Below are 18,447 nucleotides of genomic sequence, written 5' to 3'. Positions count from 1 at the left end.
TTAAGGCTAATACAAAAAAGGGATTTTTAGAAATGTTGGCCAACTGAAAAGTATGAAAATGAAAAATATGAGCATGTACAATACTCAATACTTGGTTGGAGCTCCTTTTGCCTCAATTACTGCGTTAATGCGGCGTGGCATGGAGTCGATGAGTTTCTGGCACTGCTCAGGTGTTATGAGAGCCCAGGTTGCTCTGATAGTGGCCTTCAACTCTTCTGCGTTTTTGGGTCTGGCATTCTGCATCTTCCTTTTCACAATACCCCACAGATTTTCTATGGGGCTAAGGTCAGGGGAGTTGGCGGGCCAATTTAGAACAGAAATACCATGGTCCGTAAACCAGGCACGGGTAGATTTTGCGCTGTGTGCAGGCGCCAAGTCCTGTTGGAACTTGAAATCTCCATCTCCGTAGAGCAGGTCAGCAGCAGGAAGCATGAAGTGCTCTAAAACTTGTTGGTAGACGGCTGCGTTGACCCTGGATCTCAGGAAACAGAGTGGACCGACACCAGCAGATGACATGGCACCCCAAACCATCACTGATGGTGGAAACTTTACACTAGACTTCAGGCAACGTGGATCCTGTGCCTCTCCTATCTTCCTCCAGACTCCAAAGGAAATGCAAAATTTGCTTTCGTCAGAAAACATGACTTTGGACCACTCAGCAGCAGTCCAGCTGGTGTCGGTCCACTCTGTTTCCTGAGATCCAGGGTCAACGCAGCCGTCTACCAGCAAGTTTTAGAGCACTTCATGCTTCCTAATTTACTGGCTTTTACCTGTATATTTATATGTTCTATTAAACCACTAATGCTAAGTGTTCATATTGCAAACAGCCCCTTTAACTATATTTTATTATATTACAATACTTGAAATTAGCTTTTATAAAAAAAACACACAAGTTCATACTGTTCAAACTGTATTTGCATGGTGCATTTGCATTCATACCCAATGTAGACATAAACAAAGTCGGCACGCTCAACTCATGTGTGCATCAACTTGTTTGTATTTATGTATTTATTTATTTTATGCTCCTCGAACATGAAGAAAACTTGTTTGTAATGTCTCTTTGCAACAGGCCACATTAAGGCTGGCGACAGTGTTGCTATTGTGCTTGCAGTGCATGTAGGTCAAAGCAGTGGCGGGAGGCTTGTCCTCCGCTGAACCCGCGGCGTGAAGTACACCACGGAGGCCTGCAGAGGGCGCGCACGAACAGCCGCGCGCAAACATATCCCGAATTGGACCCCCTCCCACCATTGTGGAGATGGCGATTGTCTCGGGCTCACCTCTTCTTACCTTTCTGGTGATTGTTAAAGTGGCTTTTACCATGTTTTTTTGTTTTTGTTTTTTTGCACAGTGGCGCGCCTGGAGAGGAGGCGAGTAACCTCAGATGACCTCTGTCAGGAAGACATTTTTTTTTTTTTTTTTTGCGTGCGATCACAGTCTATATATGGCACGTTTTTACACATATGCATAATACATGGTCATTATTAACACCACCCATTATTCCGGTGTGGACCACAAACGTGCGTGCACACACACACACACACACACCTGTCACTGTCTAGACAGCGAGGGAGGGGGGACATTAAGGCGGGAGAGAGAGGGGGGGGGGTTGGTCCCACATGACCCATTTGCTTCATTCTATGCCAGCCAAAATCTATCTCAAGGCGTTGGATAATAACGAGAAGTGGGCGAACCCCCCCCGTTCCCCTCCCACCCACCCCCCCAAACAACAACACGAAAGGGGGGTTAAAAAAAAAAAAAAAAAAAAAATCAAATCCTTCCACCGAATCTGATTGGGCGGCCGAACCGGCACCGTTTGTTCCCCCCTGCTCCCAAACTCGAGGTCAGCTCGGGACGTTAAAAAATAAATAAATGAGAAAATAGAAATGCGTAGAAAGTGGAAGACACCGCAGACAATCTAGCTTGTTTGGTGCCCGCGGCGTGACGGGCGGCGGCGCCGGCCAATAGGAGACCCGGGCGAGGGCGCCGCGCGTGATTGACGGCTCTGGCGTCCAATGGGAAGTTAGAACGCGTGATGGACACATGACTCCAGGCTCCCTCCCGCCCACCGTCCTTGGTGATGTAGACGAGGAGAGGAGGGCATAAGGAGAGTTCATTCACATTTGTGGACGCTATCGTTTCTATCGTATTTTTACACAACGACGCCGGCGTACCTTCATTATTTTGCTGATAACTATCCTAAAAAGTGCTTCCGTTTCCTGACGACTTGCCGTGTCGCCGCGTCTATTTGTAAATAGTGTCTCGTGAAGCGAGTAGGAGGCACATTACTACTAGTAGTAGTAGTACTATAACAACTCCCACTGCTTGCACATAATGGAGCCTCTCTCTCTCTCTCTCTCTCCCCCTCTCTCTCGCCTCGCTCTCCCTTTCTTCCATGGGGGGCTCACTAATAATAAGTGCAAGACGGCGCACTGTTCTCCCCCAATGGCAGCTTTAAGTGAAAAGGCGTGCCTGCACCCCCCTCCTCCGGCTCCCCTCCTCTCCCAAACTACTCGATGTATAGTTAAAAAATGGGAGGGCACATTCGAAGCGAGCTGCTTCTATGAAGGTAGGCTGCAGCGTGTGTTTATTGATGAGATGAAAAGAAGATGGAAGTGAGAAATGAAACAAAGTGAAAGCGACACGTTTGACATATTCCAGCTTCAGACCTTGTTTTCGTCTTGGGTAGGGGGGGGAGATCTACGACACTTTTTTTTTTCTCCCAAAGCAAAGCTTCGAAGTGGAGGTAAGACATTTTTTTTTTTTTTTTTTTTTTGAAATGCATGTTATATTTAAAAAAAAAAAAAAAAAGTCGGGACGTGACGGTACTGTTTTGTTTCCAGTCCGTTGAGTTGTGTGCTTCTTTTTGATGTGTGTGTTGATTCAATGGATGGCGGAACTGAAGCGTCCCTCCGTGCGAGGAGTGAAGCCCTCAGTCAGTCAGTCAGTCCACGCTGCCACGGAGCTTTCGTTGTCCATTTATATTGGGGGACAAAAAAAACAAGCTGGACATGACGCAAGTTTCCCATCCGTCATTATTGTCAACCTGCCCCCCCACCCCCCTCACACCACCACCAGCACCACCACAACCCCCCAAAACGCCACCCCTACCGTCTTACTTTTTTTCAGCACAATGGTGCGTTCAAGTGTCTTGTCAGCGATGCTCATATTTTACAACACCGGAACAAGTGTCCGCATGTCGGTCACTTTTCTTCTACTTTCTCTAATCGTTTCTTACTTCTTCTTCTTTTCTTCTTGTTCTTCTTCTTCCTTCTCGTCTTCTGTAGAGGAACTTGTCTAAATCCCAACCAAGCACATGTTCGGCCCACTTTCTTTCTTTTTTTTTTATTTTTTTAATTATAATCAATTGTACTTGTCAGTGCTACATGGCTACAATACTGTAAATACTCCATTTCTTTGAGTGTCACAAGTTCAATTGAGCACACTTTTATTTTACGCCTGCTATACGTTGCTGTTTTTTTTGGGTTTTTTTTCGGCTGAGGGTGGCCTAGATTTGGAGCCGTGCATGATTAAAGTTGCAAGAGGAGCTTCTCAGTGGGCCCTTTTATTTGAGATCTAAAAGCCGTATTGATACATAAGATGTGACGTGTTATATAAGACGTGCTCAAATAGTCTGTTTTTCGGGCTTCATCCATGAGAAAGACTCAGAGTGTGCGTGTGACTATGAGTTGCAAACAGATGTCGTCCCATACTGCAATTGTCTCGGCACTTTAACGCACCACACCATGTATTCCACACACCGTGCAAGTATTGGGGTCAGGTCAGGTTGTCACTGAAGAACACACAGGTTACAGTTGCGGTTTGGGTCCTAGTTTTGGATCAGAGCACATCATGCACACTCTTGTTCAGCAGTTGTGTGATTCTTCTTCAGTAATACGTCAACGCTAACATGAATGAGTTACAACCCCTCGTTGCAAATTGACACATGTGCTGGTCTGATGTGGCACATGTGATGTGAGGTCATCCCAAATGTGATTTTATTGATCGACTGGCTGGCATGTGGGAGTGCATGTTGAAATGTTCAATGTGGGATGGAGGAGTCCTTTTATCGGCAAAGACTAAACTCAACACCTGTATTTTTGGACCTTTTATTGTTTGATGAATTGGAGGGTACTTGTGTTGTGTGTTTGAGTGTGTGTGCGTGTGTGCAGCTTTATGTCCAAAACTGATTTCATCAGCCTAGAGGAGGCGAGATAAGGCCTCAGTGTGACTTGTTTCATCTCGCTGAAATCACTATTTATTATATGCATATATTCCACATGTACATTAATATGCACAGTGTTTGTGCATCAGCGTGTGCCCGCTTTTTGTGTCACTGCTTAAATCCCACCCATGACTAATGAATATTTAAGAGCATGTCTGCAGACCAAGGAAACTCATTATTATATGAAGGAGAAACTGGAGAGCTAGGTGTGTGTGTGTGTGTGTGTGTGTGTGCGCGTGCGTGCTTTCGCGTGTGTGTGTGTGTGTGTGTGTGCGTGTGTGAAGAGGGTGCTAATCCACACCCAGCAATCAATCCCAATTTTCTTTTGGTGACACAATTCTTCTCTTGTCCTCCTTAGCTTGTCAGCCATTTTTCACATCCTCAAATGTATTTTAACCCTCAAAAATACAAATCGTATCATACCCCCATTTTATAGCACATTTAATATTCCAACTAGTCTTGTGAATGTGTTTAATTAGTGCTATGCTGCACCCTATCACCCAAAATTCAGCTTTTACTAGACATGCACACAGATGGCGGGTCAATATTCATAATTATTTCAAGTCACTGCTGCATAAAAAGAAAAAAAAGATTAAGCATACAGATTATGCACTCATTAAATTGTAGTTTTCTTTTTACCCAAATGTGTTCATGATCGGTGCAAAGATGGAGTAGCAAAGGGTATAACTAAATACAAATGTATCAAAGTGCAGTACACATTTAAAAACAACATATTCTAATGTAGTCCATATATTATCATATTTTCTTTAATAAAAAGAATATCCAAATTTCAGCATACCTGCCGTGCCGCATATATTAGAATTAGACATTTCAAACGGTTGCTTTCTGAAAAGAACATTGCGATGATAATAGTAATAATACCAATAACAGAGCTTGTATTCAAATCACACACCAGAGTCCAGTCTGGTTCTGAACCACCATTTTAGAAATTAAGTACAAATTTGTGAGTGGAACAAATGTTCCACTCCAAATATAATTTATTTTATTTGTCTTTATGCGCACATTTCTTCCATTTGTCTCGGTAGAATAAGACATTTTTGGTTCAAGTTTTAAAACTCAGCAGAGCAAGGAAATGGCAACTTCAGTTAAAATGGACACCAAATGCATGCCAGCCACTATAAGGCTCTATAGGACCATGTGACCTCTTGTAGCCAATCAGTGAAGAAAGCCATCTGTAATGGGAGAAGTTATAGTACAAGTATTACTAACTGATTAACTCCATAATAACATAGGGTAAGGTGTATGTTTTTTTTTAATTGAGCATCTTATCTATTTTTTTATTTTATTTGCCAATAGTATTTTACGGCTGTTGCAGCTGTAAAAATGCTTTATTAGTTACTATAGCAACAAGGACAAAACATCCTATTTTAAACAATGTTATGCCCTCTGGCATTATAGTATGACAACAAACGCGTTATTTATACGAAATAAGTGACTGCAAAATACTCATCAAATTTTCGACTAAAAGTTAATGATTGCCAAGATTCAATGATAATCTGGTTTGATGCCATGGCACGATTTTAGATTTTAGTGTACTTTGTTGGACACGGAGCTTTGTCCCATACCAGTAACACAACTGGAGAATGTGCTGCCACATCATGTAATTAATGAGAGTTGTTTCCAGTGCATGTTTTCATGCAACAGAAAAATGCTGTTACATGAATTTTGGTGATTTTCCTCGCAGCAGCAGCAAGAAATTAATCTGCCTGGTTTTGAGAGGGGGCGGGGGAGTTATTTTTTGTAATGTTTTGTAATGTCAATCAAGATCAAATCTAATTTTGCACCACTTTTACGCATATTACAGGACCCTGGTTAAAGTTTTCTAACTAGTATTCTTAGAATTGAAATATCTCCCCGCCCTCAGCTCCCAATCCTTTGCCTTCCAGAGCAAAAATGTCTTTGCACCACTTTTACGCATATTACAGGACCCTGGTTAAAGTTTTCTAACTAGTATTCTTAGAATTGAAATATCTCCCCGCCCTCAGCTCCCAATCCTTTGCCTTCCAGAGCAAAAATGTCTTGACCCAAAACTAAAAGGCATATTTTTCAGTTTCTTTTTGCTTTGGAATCTCCCCTCCTTGCTCGTATCACAGGAATGCATGAAAGCACACATTGAGGCCCAATTTGTGAACGTTGTTGTCAGGAGGCTTTTGTTCCCATGCAATACTGTCTAAATGTCAGTCTTAGGAAGCACAATGTAATTTCCAAGGCTCCGTGTGACAATAAATGCCGTGTTTCTTAGATTGTATTGTTTGACATTTTCCAAAATGATGAATACAAAGCCAACATTCCAACACGGGACGGGATGCGGACATGCTCTCCTGTGTTGCACGTCCTAAATTAACACAGCACAAGACTCTGCTAGGTTTACAGCTCTGCCTATAATAAAAACATGGAAGTCAAGGGAAAACACATATATTTATTATTATATAATCAAGATACAATCCATAAATATTGTACGCCGGAAGGGGCGAGGAGTGGGTGGGGTCCAAAGTGCGGCCCGGGATCCACTCGTTTTGTATTGCTGCGCATATTACTATTCAAAAGTTGTATTGGAGAAAAAGTGGAAATGTTGAATGTTACCAAGACTGGAATGTATTTAGAGGCTGCGCTAAATTCTATCATGGCTTAATTTGCGCAATTGGCCATGACACAAAACTCAGTGTTGGTGTGTGGACAGTTTTATCTTGGAATAAATTGCGACGTTATAGCGTTTTACAAACAAAAAATTAAGATAATGACTTATAGGTGTTGGTTTCATTTTGTGTAATGGTAGTGAAGTGAAGTGTATTACATTTATATAGCGCTTTTCTGTAGTGACTCAAAGCGCTTTACATAGTGAAACCCAATATCTAAGTTACATTTAAACCAGTGTGGGTGGCACTGTGAGCAGGTGGGTAAAGTGTCTTGCCCAAGGACACAACGGCAGTGACTAGGATGGCGAAAGCGGGAATCGAACCTGCAACCCTCAAGTTGCTGGCACGGCCACTCTACCAACCAAGCTATGCCGCCCCGGCATAGCTCGGTAGACGCTTGTGTGTGCGTCTTATGATACGCACAAATATATTTATGATGTTTCCAAGGCTTCATGTACTATTAGTGTGCAAATATTTAAAAATATCACTATATTTATCACTATGTTGATGTACACATAATGTAAGTCAGCAATGGTATGTGCATATGAGGTGTGTTAAAAAGCAGTTACAATGCTATATACTGTACAGAGTTGGAGCAACAAGCTACATGCACAGTCCCATTATAATGTGGTAATACATCTAAAAAATAAGCAGAATTGTTGGTGGTGGTTCAAGTTTATTATAAGTTAATTTAATTCTAATAAATTAATAGCTATCAAAATATTAGTATGGTTAAGTGATTTAAATACATTAGGCATACTTACTTAAAAAAAAGTAAAGTTGCCTCCTCATTAATACATTTTTCTGTATGCAACCTTTGACAACCTTGCTCTATAGTGTGTTATATTTCATTATATTTCATCTTAAAAACAAGGACCAATCAGAGGAGACAGTACAAAGAAACACAATGGTATTTAAATCATAAAAAACCCAACATATTTTTTTATTTATTCACACCAAAGCTAAGTCACGCTCAATGAAAAGATTTTACATCATGTGTTCCAGTCATTAATGCCTTCATGTCGAATAATGTCTGTATTTTTCTCATGGTTTTGTAATGCTTTTGAACGTCAAACACAGTGACTCATTTTACAGTTATTAAGAGTGTTTATCAGATTCTATTGAAGTGTGTGACCTGTGTTTTTTTACATTACCTTGACTAAAATGTGTTTGCATTTTATTACCAGGGTTTGGCTGTAAAAAAATAAAATACATATTTTTTACAAAAATAAAAGATCTTTATAAAATGCAGCTAGGGCTAATAACGTGAGTATTTGGGCTTAAACCCCCCCTCCTCCCCAAAAGTCGTTTTTTTTGCATGCGTAAGAAGGATGAGCATTTTACTACATTTGTGTTTTCACTCTTTGAACACACAAGCAGGTCCTGGCATTCATATCATGTAAAAAATGTATCCTGGATTCTAATAGTGAAGTGGTGTGTTTGCCAAGAGGCATGTGTGTCCTCAGTTCACCCTGCTACCCATATGGTTTGCTACAAGTCATGGTGAGCTGGGCCTGGCTGCATGGGAAAAGAATCTAAGCAGAGGTTGAGAATTTTTTTTTCCAAGTACAAGAGAATTTGGTAACTTTTCAAACTAATATACTGTCTTCTTTTTGTTGTATTTTATGCTTCTATCTTGGCTCGAAAAAGAGCTTTTTTTCTTCTTCTTCGATTGCCTTGAGCCAGTAAACAGAAGCCAGAGCAGCCAAAATGTTAAGGTTCTGCACAGCCTCGGTGTCCAGGTTTGCTTGTATGCACTGTGAAATGACTAAGCTATATCCACACTCGTGTTTACATTGTGGCACCGTCTTAAAATGAAGATTTTTTCGGACATGTTTACATTGAATTTGGAATCTTCTTTTTTTTATTCACCCTGAATACAGCCAAAAGAAGACATGTTATCTTTTGAAAGAAGTTCTTTGGCAGATAGGTTTCTTTTTTTTATTGGGACTGCAATGTAATCTCTCTCCAAATATCTTTCTTGGATACTGCCTCGATTGTTTATTGCCCCAAAGTCAACCTTGATAAAGACACAGGAAAAACTAGATCCCTCCCTCCTGGAGACTCTTTGTTAATTTGGCTGCATTTAACGGCAAACTGCAAACTGAAAGTTTAATATTTTTTCTCTTCCTGGTGTTTGTTGCCAAGGCGTTAGGCAAATGATAAAAGGAAAGGTTTGCAGTACCTGTTTCTCAACTACCAAATGGTAAAATCTATTTAAAGTTGCGTCCAAGGTAATGACAGTGTTTTGCAATACGTTTGACTTTGTTGATAGATGCAATACAAAGAAACCGATCTGATCATACTGGTAGCGTCAGGATAGTGGAAGATTTTCCGCTCCTGCTGCACATACACTTTTTATTTTCTCTTGGAAGTACACACAAAACATATGGTTGCCATATAAATAAACATAAGCTAGTCTCTTCACAAATCCAATGGTGCATTTTTAGAGAAACTATTACGAAAACTTTAAAAACAAATATTTTGAATAGTGATCATGCACTACATAACACTAAATTGACAAAAAGCCACTTGCCAAACGTCTTTGCCATTGTTCTTTTCCCCTTCAGGCAAAGTCCACACCTACACAGGTGCACATTTTCTGACTCCCAAGCACTTATTAGCCATCAGAATTTGGGGGGAAAAATCAGTAATAACTTGCACATTCAGTGTTTCTCATTCATTCATTTACTTGTGGCAGGTCGCCACAAGTAAAAAAAATAAAAAAGTAAATCGACAAATATTTTCGTATACAGGATGGTAATCATGTTCTACAAAATCCTTGACTACATTATTTGTGTTAAATTAACAGCAGACTGGCCAAGTAATAGAACATTAGCGTGTTCGTTTTCATGGAGTTTGGTAAATATATGCCTGTAAGTAGAAATGCATGTGTTATATCAATTTGTTTAGTTAAAATCTCATTTGTTAAATTCCAACATTCATGAAGACCAAAATAACATATATAAATAAAACAGGGGTGTACAAAGTGCACATTGTTACATCGTAGTAATAAAATAAGCAGTAACATTTGAAAAATAGAGCAAAACAATATATTTTAACAAGAAGAAAGGAGTAAAGGAAAAATAACCAAGGCTACACACAAAAGGTGTGATAAAACAGAACATGCAGACATAAGGTGTGGAGAGGAAACAGTTAACACTAAACAGCAGAGCCGGGGCAGAATCACAGAAAAACGTGAAGCGTGAGTGGAGCCAAAGCAGAGGAGATGTAAACGACTGGAAGGGTGAACCATCAGGAATCTACTGGTGCCGAGTAAAAGAACTGGAGAGCTTAAGTAGTAAGGAGAAATTGAGTATCAGGTGTGTGTGCAGGTGGCTCTGCCCTGTGACCCAGAAACCAGGCACCGCAACAAAAAGCAGACAGGCGGCAGCAGAACTGCCAAATCATGAAAGAAATACTGACATTGTGACACGTTTGCTCCTCGATTATATTGAGAGCGCCCTCTACAGTGGACATTTATGTATGGGCTATTTCATTTGTCAGGGGAGAAAATCCTGGTTTTGCGAAACATCCACATCCACTGCAGAGGATGCTGGTTGTTAGAGGGATAATATACATATGGTATAAAGATTATAATTGTAACTCTTCTACTTCTAAATTGGTGCACACGAAACAGCACACATTTTTCAATCCATGCACCCCTACTCTGTTTCCTGTGCTGGGTTTTTTCGGACAATACGCCACATGGTAGCGGTAATATAAAACGCCAAAGTTTAACCCCATAAGTCCAATTGACTTGAAATTTCTCACATAGCTCAACGCACTCTATAAAGCATATGTTTGCAAAAATTTTGCAAGGTTAGTTAGAAATTGAGTCAAACATCTTTGCAGTAATATTGTCCACAATTCTTGGACCATTTGTCTAATGATTATACAACGGAGGAGATGTACTGTGCATATACTAGCATGTCTTTCAAAGCAGTGTTCTGACTGTTGTATGTTGAATGTCCTCTAAGCATGTTTGAAATCACTTCAAATAGGGATTTAATAATTAATAATATGATAAAGAATTGTTTCATATTTTTGAAGAATCATGCCTTAAAAGCAGCAAAATGAAACACACTACTTGGGGTCCTGTTGATTTAGCCTCAACCTGTTTACTAAAACATGATATCAGTTATTGGAAGTTGATCTTCCTACACGCAGACATCTGATGTGACACATTAGTCTGCTAAATATGAAGCTGCCATAGAAACAGGAGTTCACAACATCCAGAGATCCTATTGCATTGAAACAAACATTTTGGTGAATTAAATTATCCCTCAAAATTATATTAAGGAAATGTATCCTGAAATTGTATGCCTGATGTTGGTGATATTTTTTATGATAATAGTTGTACATTTTCTTCAGTCAAAGTTAGATATCTAATTCATTCCAGTTAAATGATAAACAGTTGTGACATTATTTGTTGCGGCTTGGCAGTATTAGCTGTTGTCAACATTTACTGTACGTGCAGATGATGAGTTTTTAGCAAGTCTCCACCCTTTCCAAGCATTTTCTATTTTCTCTCTGAACAAAAGTCCTAACAAAACTATTGTTTTGAAAAAAATATGTTTTTCGTGTTTCTCAAGTGAAGAAACCTTCATCTAAAATTGCGACTGTTGCTTCTCACTTCTGGCCCCTTCCAATATTACAGAGGTTAGACTTGGGGTGTCCAAAGTGCAGCCCGGGGGCCAATGCAGCTTGTTATTTGTTTTTGTTTTTTTGTTTTTTTATCAGCTCACAACACATTATAAAGACAAGATAAACACGTCCCAGATTAGAACATTACACAAAAAAATTAAATAAAAACGTTGCCATAATTTCTGTGTGTCTTGTCATGATAAACATATGTACACATTTCTTTGAGATATTGTAGGTTTTTGAGTGTGCTAAAGCCCATAAACAGTTTTAATAGGCGGAATAATCATAATATTAGCAAAGAATAACAATAAGAATATACTTTAAAGAGGCAAGATTAGATATTACACTAATTTGCTTTGTTACCTATTACACTCACAGTAGAGAAGGGATTCATATGGTCCCATTCCTGAGTGGATCTTGCGTGAAAGGAAGAAAGGCGGTTAATCATTTTGCAATGTAGTCTGCTGAAAATGGTAGAAAGCGCCACTCTACATAGCAATTGACACTGTGGTCAAAGTTGGATTTGTCACAAAACACATTTTAAGATATTCAACAATATACTTCCATCTGGCGGCTAAAGTGGGTAGTTCACCTCTCAATTTGTCACGTTTCATGTTTTAGCTAAACCGCAACAAATGGAGCCATATGAATATCCTTCCTACTGTAGCTAAGATGTGGATGTTGTGTTCAGATTCTTTAGCATGATGATTGACCTACATTGTATTAGTTTTAGTATCTAGCATATTTTGCTTTTTCAGATTTTTCTGTATGCGGACATTAATGGAAAACATTTGGACACTCTACTACAGTGTGTGTGTAATAGCGCCACCATCAGTCAATGGATTTCACAATCATTGTGACAGACATGATGACAGATGGATTTTTTTTAATGCATTCTAAATATGAAATAAACGTAAATAAAAGTCCGCCCACCAATAGGAGGTCCTCTATTCCACTCATAAAATCCAATAAATAACCATTTGTTGAAGAACAATATGCACTTTTTGTGCTCAAAGGGGGAACTGCACTTTTCTTGGAATTAGTTGAATATATGCGATCAAAAGTCCGCTTACAATGGACCCTAGGATTGTGCTGAAAATTTTAATTTCCCCTCGGGGAAATTAAAGTTTTTCTGATTCTGATTCTAATTTAAAAAACGCCAGCAATACTCCGTTTACATTCTTCCTCAAATTAGTTAATGAATATTAACCAAGTATTAATTATATTGTTATCATAAGCGCTAACGTAGATATTCATAGCGGTGACGTGATCACTACCGTGTGTCCCTATGTTTACAACATTGAGTAACCTTGCTCCTTGGAAGTTTATCGAGACCATAAATCATGCCTCTCGTCTGGAAAGTAGATGGCTGAGGATGTAATCCGACAAGTTGGTACACTTTGATAGCCATTTAAGATCTGGAACTGGCGAGAACGACACGAACAAACGGAGTGGGCTGCGCCTCCACTCAGATTATGAGCCATCCACTCATCCATCCATTTTCGACCATTTGTCCCTCTCGGGGTCGCGGGGACATTCTTTATCTAAATGGGAATATATGGGTATCCTAGCAGTCTGCATCCTAATGACAGCAGACTTTGTACAGTAAGTTATGTTTTATTATGTTTGCTGGCTCTCATGATGTCTGGAGTGAGTAATAATCAGTGATGAAGGGGAAACAAAAGCAAACATCGTGATGCGTTTTTGAAATTAATGCGGCGCGTATGCTTAAAAAGATTAAAATACGTAAATATGAAATGTTATTATAGATGTGCCCGTTACCTCATTACATATATACTTACATCATGTACATAAAACCTTAATGGAGGTGTTTGGATGTTTTTAAGGGCTTTATAGGCAGAATTGAGCAGCTCCCCTAGGCTCCATTGTAAGCGGACTTTTGATCGCATTTATTTAACATTTATAGAATGCATGAAAAAAACAAACATCCGTCGTCATGTCTCTCAAAATGATTGTGAACGATAGGCAAAACTCCAAGAAAAGTGCAGTTCCCCCTTTGAGCACAAAAAGTGCATATCGTTGTTGTCGGTGATGCTATTATTTTTCTTAGCTCAAACTGTTAGCTATACTTTTGGTTTTAATTTAGAATGTATGATGTTGACCCAATGGCTTTGCCAGAAAGGCTTGAGCGTCCAATCGGATTGCTTTGATGTTATCCCTATGCTGCCCATCTGGCTGTTATAATATGCTGTGATGGACCATATTTGCTCAATGACAACATCTCCCAGCATCCACACACTATTTTGCAGGGAAATGTGCTTTCTTTTTTGTTGGTTTTCGTCCATCTGTGCAGGGTTAAGTCCTGTGTATCCCAACATGCATTTAGAAGAAGCCAGGATAAACTTCACTAACACATAGGCAGAAAAACACTCCCATTGAAGTGGCACTAGGTAGTCATTAAAGGGTTGTTTTTAGTTTTAACCTAAACCTTGTGTTGGACAAAAATGACAAATCCCAAGTTAATGTTACGCGAAAACCCGCCTCTGCGGCCTTACGGTAATGAGCCAGATAGCGTCAAAGTAGCACAGCCAGGCCAACAGTATCACGTGGCGTGATCTTTGGCAGAATGTTACCAGAACCAGCTGATGTGCTGACCAGCCATTCATGTGCATTAGCCAGGCCGGTGATTACCATGGGCCGAGCTGAGGGGGTGATCATGTGCTGTGAGGCGAATCTGTAGTGACTCACAACAACCCTACTTTGACAGGGAATCTGTGAAGTGTAGCGCCGGGGAAGGCAGCGTGTTTTGTGGTGTCGGTAGTATCCTGATCCACTGCATCTCTTAGCAACAAACAATGTTAGCCAAGTAAGATGCTGGAAACAAATGCAAACAAAGTGGGCTCTCAGCTTTGTACAGCTAGACCGGATTTTCTCGTTGGAAACAGTGAACTGCAAAGTATGTACATAGCTTTCATCCGATACATTTTTAGTGTGTACTTAGGTAGACTTTGCAGCTGCAAGCTTGTAATACAGTAAGCAGAAAACAACCAATCAGATCTCGCGAGTCCCCTCGAAACGGTTAGAAAACATGAACATCTCCGTTACTCATTTGGCATCTCACCTAAAAAAACAAAAGTTTTGGCAGCAGAGCGTGTGATCAGTATAATGTGTGCTTTTGTGTGCTCAGCAATTTATAAGCAATAGAACTTGTATAACCACACCAACTGGTGACCTCAACATTTTGTTCCTGGAGTCATTCCTGAGCAATAATGACAAAGTCGCACATAGGTGATCTTTTACCAACGCAAACCACACCAACGCCATTCCTAAAAATAAAATGTTTGTTAAATATTGTTGGAAGCACTACGCAGTGTGTGAAAGAGATCCAATTTCATTCCTGATGGTACCTATTTGGGATCTGCATGAATCCTGAAAGTTTGAAATCCGACCATAGAGGCATGGCGGAGATATAAACAAAACAATTGTGCCTTTTTCCAAACTTACTCTAAACGAGCCTTTCAAAATTTTTGTCTTTAATGACTTATTCTGCCTTAGTTCTGCAGTGGGCATCTCCTTGTATGATAGAGGTTTAACCGGGGAGCTTTGCGCGAGTGCGCCATTTTTGTTCAGTTGTAGTTCAAAGTTGTAGTCATTAAGTTCCTGATTTTCCTCTATCATCTTGTTGTGGGGCAGACTAGCTCGTAAATACACATGCATGCTAAAATCCTCCGCTTTTTCCATTTCTAATACGAAGTAGCGTAGAGTTCTAACTTACATCTGTCATTAGACTCAATATGGAAGTGCTTAATACAACAACATGGCTGACAAGGTGGAGAAGCAGCTGAAGGGATCTTGGCCTGATGGAGGGCTTCGGCACGTAAATAAGACCGCCGACAAAACGGCGCTTCCTCAAGGGACAGTCAGAAAGTGGCTTGACGATAGTCTGTAAAACATCATCTATGCAACATTTTGACCAAAGAACCACCATTACATGTTAAGCAGATCACAAGAAAGTGTTTTAAATGTTAAAGGGGAACATTATCACCAGACCTATGTAAGCGTCAATATATACCTTGATGTTGCAGAAAAAAGACCATATTTTTTTTTAACCGATTTCCGAACTCTAAATGGGTGAATTTTGGCGAATTAAACGCCTTTCTATTATTCGCTCTCGGAGCGATGACGTCACGTTGTGACGTCACATCGGGAAGCAATCCGCCATTTTCTCAAACACATTACAAACACCGAGTCAAATCAGCTCTGTTATTTTCCGTTTTTTCGACTGTTTTCCGTACCTTGGAGACATCATGCCTCGTTGGTGTGTTGTCAGAGGGTGTAACAACACGAACAGGGACGGATTCAAGTTGCACCAGTGGCCCAAAGATGCGAAAGTGGCAAGAAATTGGACGTTTGTTCCGCACACTTTACCGACGAAAGCTATGCTACGACAGAGATGGCAAGAATGTGTGGATATCCTGCGACACTCAAAGCAGATGCATTTCCAACGATAAAGTCAAAGAAATCTGCCGCCAGACCCCCATTGAATCTGCCGGAGTGTGTGAGCAATTCAGGGACAAAGGACCTCGGTAGCGCGGCAAGCAATGGCGGCAGTTTGTTCCCGCAGACGAGCGAGCTAAACCCCCTGGATGTCTTGGCTCACACCGTCCCTTATGCCACCGAAGATGATCAAGAGAAGAATATCGACCCTAGCTTCCCTGGCCTGCTGACATGAGGGTATGTCTACAGAATATATTAATTGATGAAAATTGGGCTGTCTGCACTCTCAAAGTGCATGTTGTTGCCAAATGTATTTCATATGCTGTAAACCTAGTTCATAGTTGTTAGTTTCCTTTAATGCCAAACAAACACATACCAATCGTTGGTTAGAAGGCGATCGCCGAATTCGTCTTCGCTTTCTCCCGTGTCGCTGGCTGTCGTGTCGTTTTCGTCGGTTTCGCTTGCATACGGTTCAAACCGATATGGCTCAATAGCTTCAGTTTCTTCTTCAATTTCGTTTTCGCTACCTGCCTCCACACTACAACCATCCGTTTCAATACATGCGTAATCTGTTGAATCGCTTAAGCCGCTGAAATCCGAGTCTGAATCCGAGCTAATGTCGCTATAGCTTGCTGTTCTATGCGCCATGTTTGTTTGTGTTGGCATCACTATGTGACGTCACAGGAAAATGGCCGGGTGTATATAACGATGGTTAAAATCAGGCACTTTGAAGCTTTTTTTTAGGGATATTGCGTGATGGGTAAAATTTTGAAAAAAACTTCGAAAAATAAAATAAGCCACTGGGAGCTGATTTTTAATGGTTTTAACCCTTCTGAAATTGTGATAATGTTCCCCTTTAAAAAAAATATACTGTATATATATATAATCCCTTCAAATGTGGGTGTAAATAAATTAATGCCTGTGTTCATCAGATTATGCTACTAGATTAGTAGGTGAGGCAGGAATAGACCGGATTTTTCCAAAATGTTAAGTAACAGTGTGTCCTGTAATATTCTTGGAAACAGATCTCATGATGTTGCCTTGTGTTATTAAAAGTAGCAATATATAATTCGTCTTAAACTTGGTTTTATCTCTATCTCTCTTTTTAGATGATGGATCATTCTTCTCCTGGTCACTGTGCTAAATACTGGGACTTTCAATTCAACTGCAGACTAACTTTAGCATGTTGTCGCTGATATGATACACAATGTTGCAAAACACTGTTATCTTGTGAAATAAAGGAGCAAGCTTGCTTAACAGGACTGGCATTGCAACACTATAGTATGGATAATGTTTCCTAATGTGCTCCGATTGTAGCGCTGCCTCCTAAATGACAAAATGTATACCTTTGCAACAGTGGGTTTTAGCATAGCATTGAAGTCGTATTACATAAGGACAACTGCTCAGCTGGCTGGCAGAGCACTTGGTTAGAGTGCACGAGGCGTCACGTGGTTGGGTGCGTTTCAGTGTGTCAGCATGACAATTTTAGATGGGTCATATGTCAAGTGAGGTATGTAGTATATGTATGTATTTACCACACAAAGGCTTGCCAAACTATAAATACACCTCCAAGTGCTTGAATTCATGTATCTGCCATTCATGTATAAACGCTTATGTCAAAAGCGGTTGATCGATGACGCAATATTGACATATAGCCATCTTCATATAGTTAATTTTACCTGTTCTATTTCGCAACGTGTCCATTTTTTTTTTTTGCCAGCGCGTGTCGAGCTTGGCCACCTTCTACAAGAGGGGCTCGATTGCGGCCCCTTGAAGCACAGGCCAACTGACAAAAAGTGCAGGGTCAAGCTGAACAGCTTAAAGCACCCTTGTGCATATGCCTAACATGCAGCTGCCCACCTCCTGCTAAAACACACCCCGACAACAAAACCCAGTTGAATTCCTCTCATCTAACGTTACATTTAGCATGCATTTGATTTTTTTTTTTAACCATACTGTATATCATTTGCATTTATTCTCAGCAGCTACGACTGCTATTTTAGACATTCTGCCTTTAAAAAGATTAGTAATAACCAGTTTTGATTGACGCTGGCATTTTTTTTTATATGGCTGCACTGGTGTTTCAACTATCCTCCATCGTATGCAAACTACAATCAATAGTAAACATTTCCTTTTGTTACCATCAATCAAAACCAAGCAAATGATCTCTGTGATACATTTATGATGCATTCCTTGTATTATATTGCTTTAGATCGTGTCCAGTAATAAAATTCATTGGTCCTATGCCAAAATACTCAAATGTAAAAGGATTCATTGTTGCAGTCCATGTAAGGAGGAAGAATGTTGCTTTTGTGTGCTTAAATGCACAGATGGATGGAACATTTAGGTCACAGTGCTGCAAGTCTTTTAACCGGTCAGGGGACGCACGCAAATGTCACTACATACAGTAGGGTGCACACACACAACACTGTAACGTGCACCATTGCATATGCACCCTGACTA

At 40.2% G+C, this 18,447-nt stretch overlaps 1 protein-coding gene across 2 annotated transcripts in view; it reads left to right on the top strand.

Moving 5' to 3' along the window:
• The first annotated feature begins 2,056 nt into the window (after positions 1-2,056).
• zbtb20 (zinc finger and BTB domain containing 20) overlaps positions 2,057-18,447 on the top strand; it is a 37,236-nt gene continuing 20,845 nt past the window's right edge. For both annotated transcript variants that reach the window (XM_061962374.2, XM_061962372.2), the window contains exon 1: positions 2,057-2,743. The gene's annotated coding sequence lies outside the window, so the exon portion shown is untranslated. The remainder of the gene's footprint in view (positions 2,744-18,447) is intronic.

The sequence above is a fragment of the Nerophis lumbriciformis genome, linkage group LG09, assembly GCF_033978685.3.
Source record: "Nerophis lumbriciformis linkage group LG09, RoL_Nlum_v2.1, whole genome shotgun sequence".
Classification (NCBI taxonomy): Eukaryota; Metazoa; Chordata; class Actinopteri; order Syngnathiformes; family Syngnathidae; genus Nerophis; species Nerophis lumbriciformis.
This window is presented reverse-complemented; position numbering and strand designations above follow the sequence as displayed.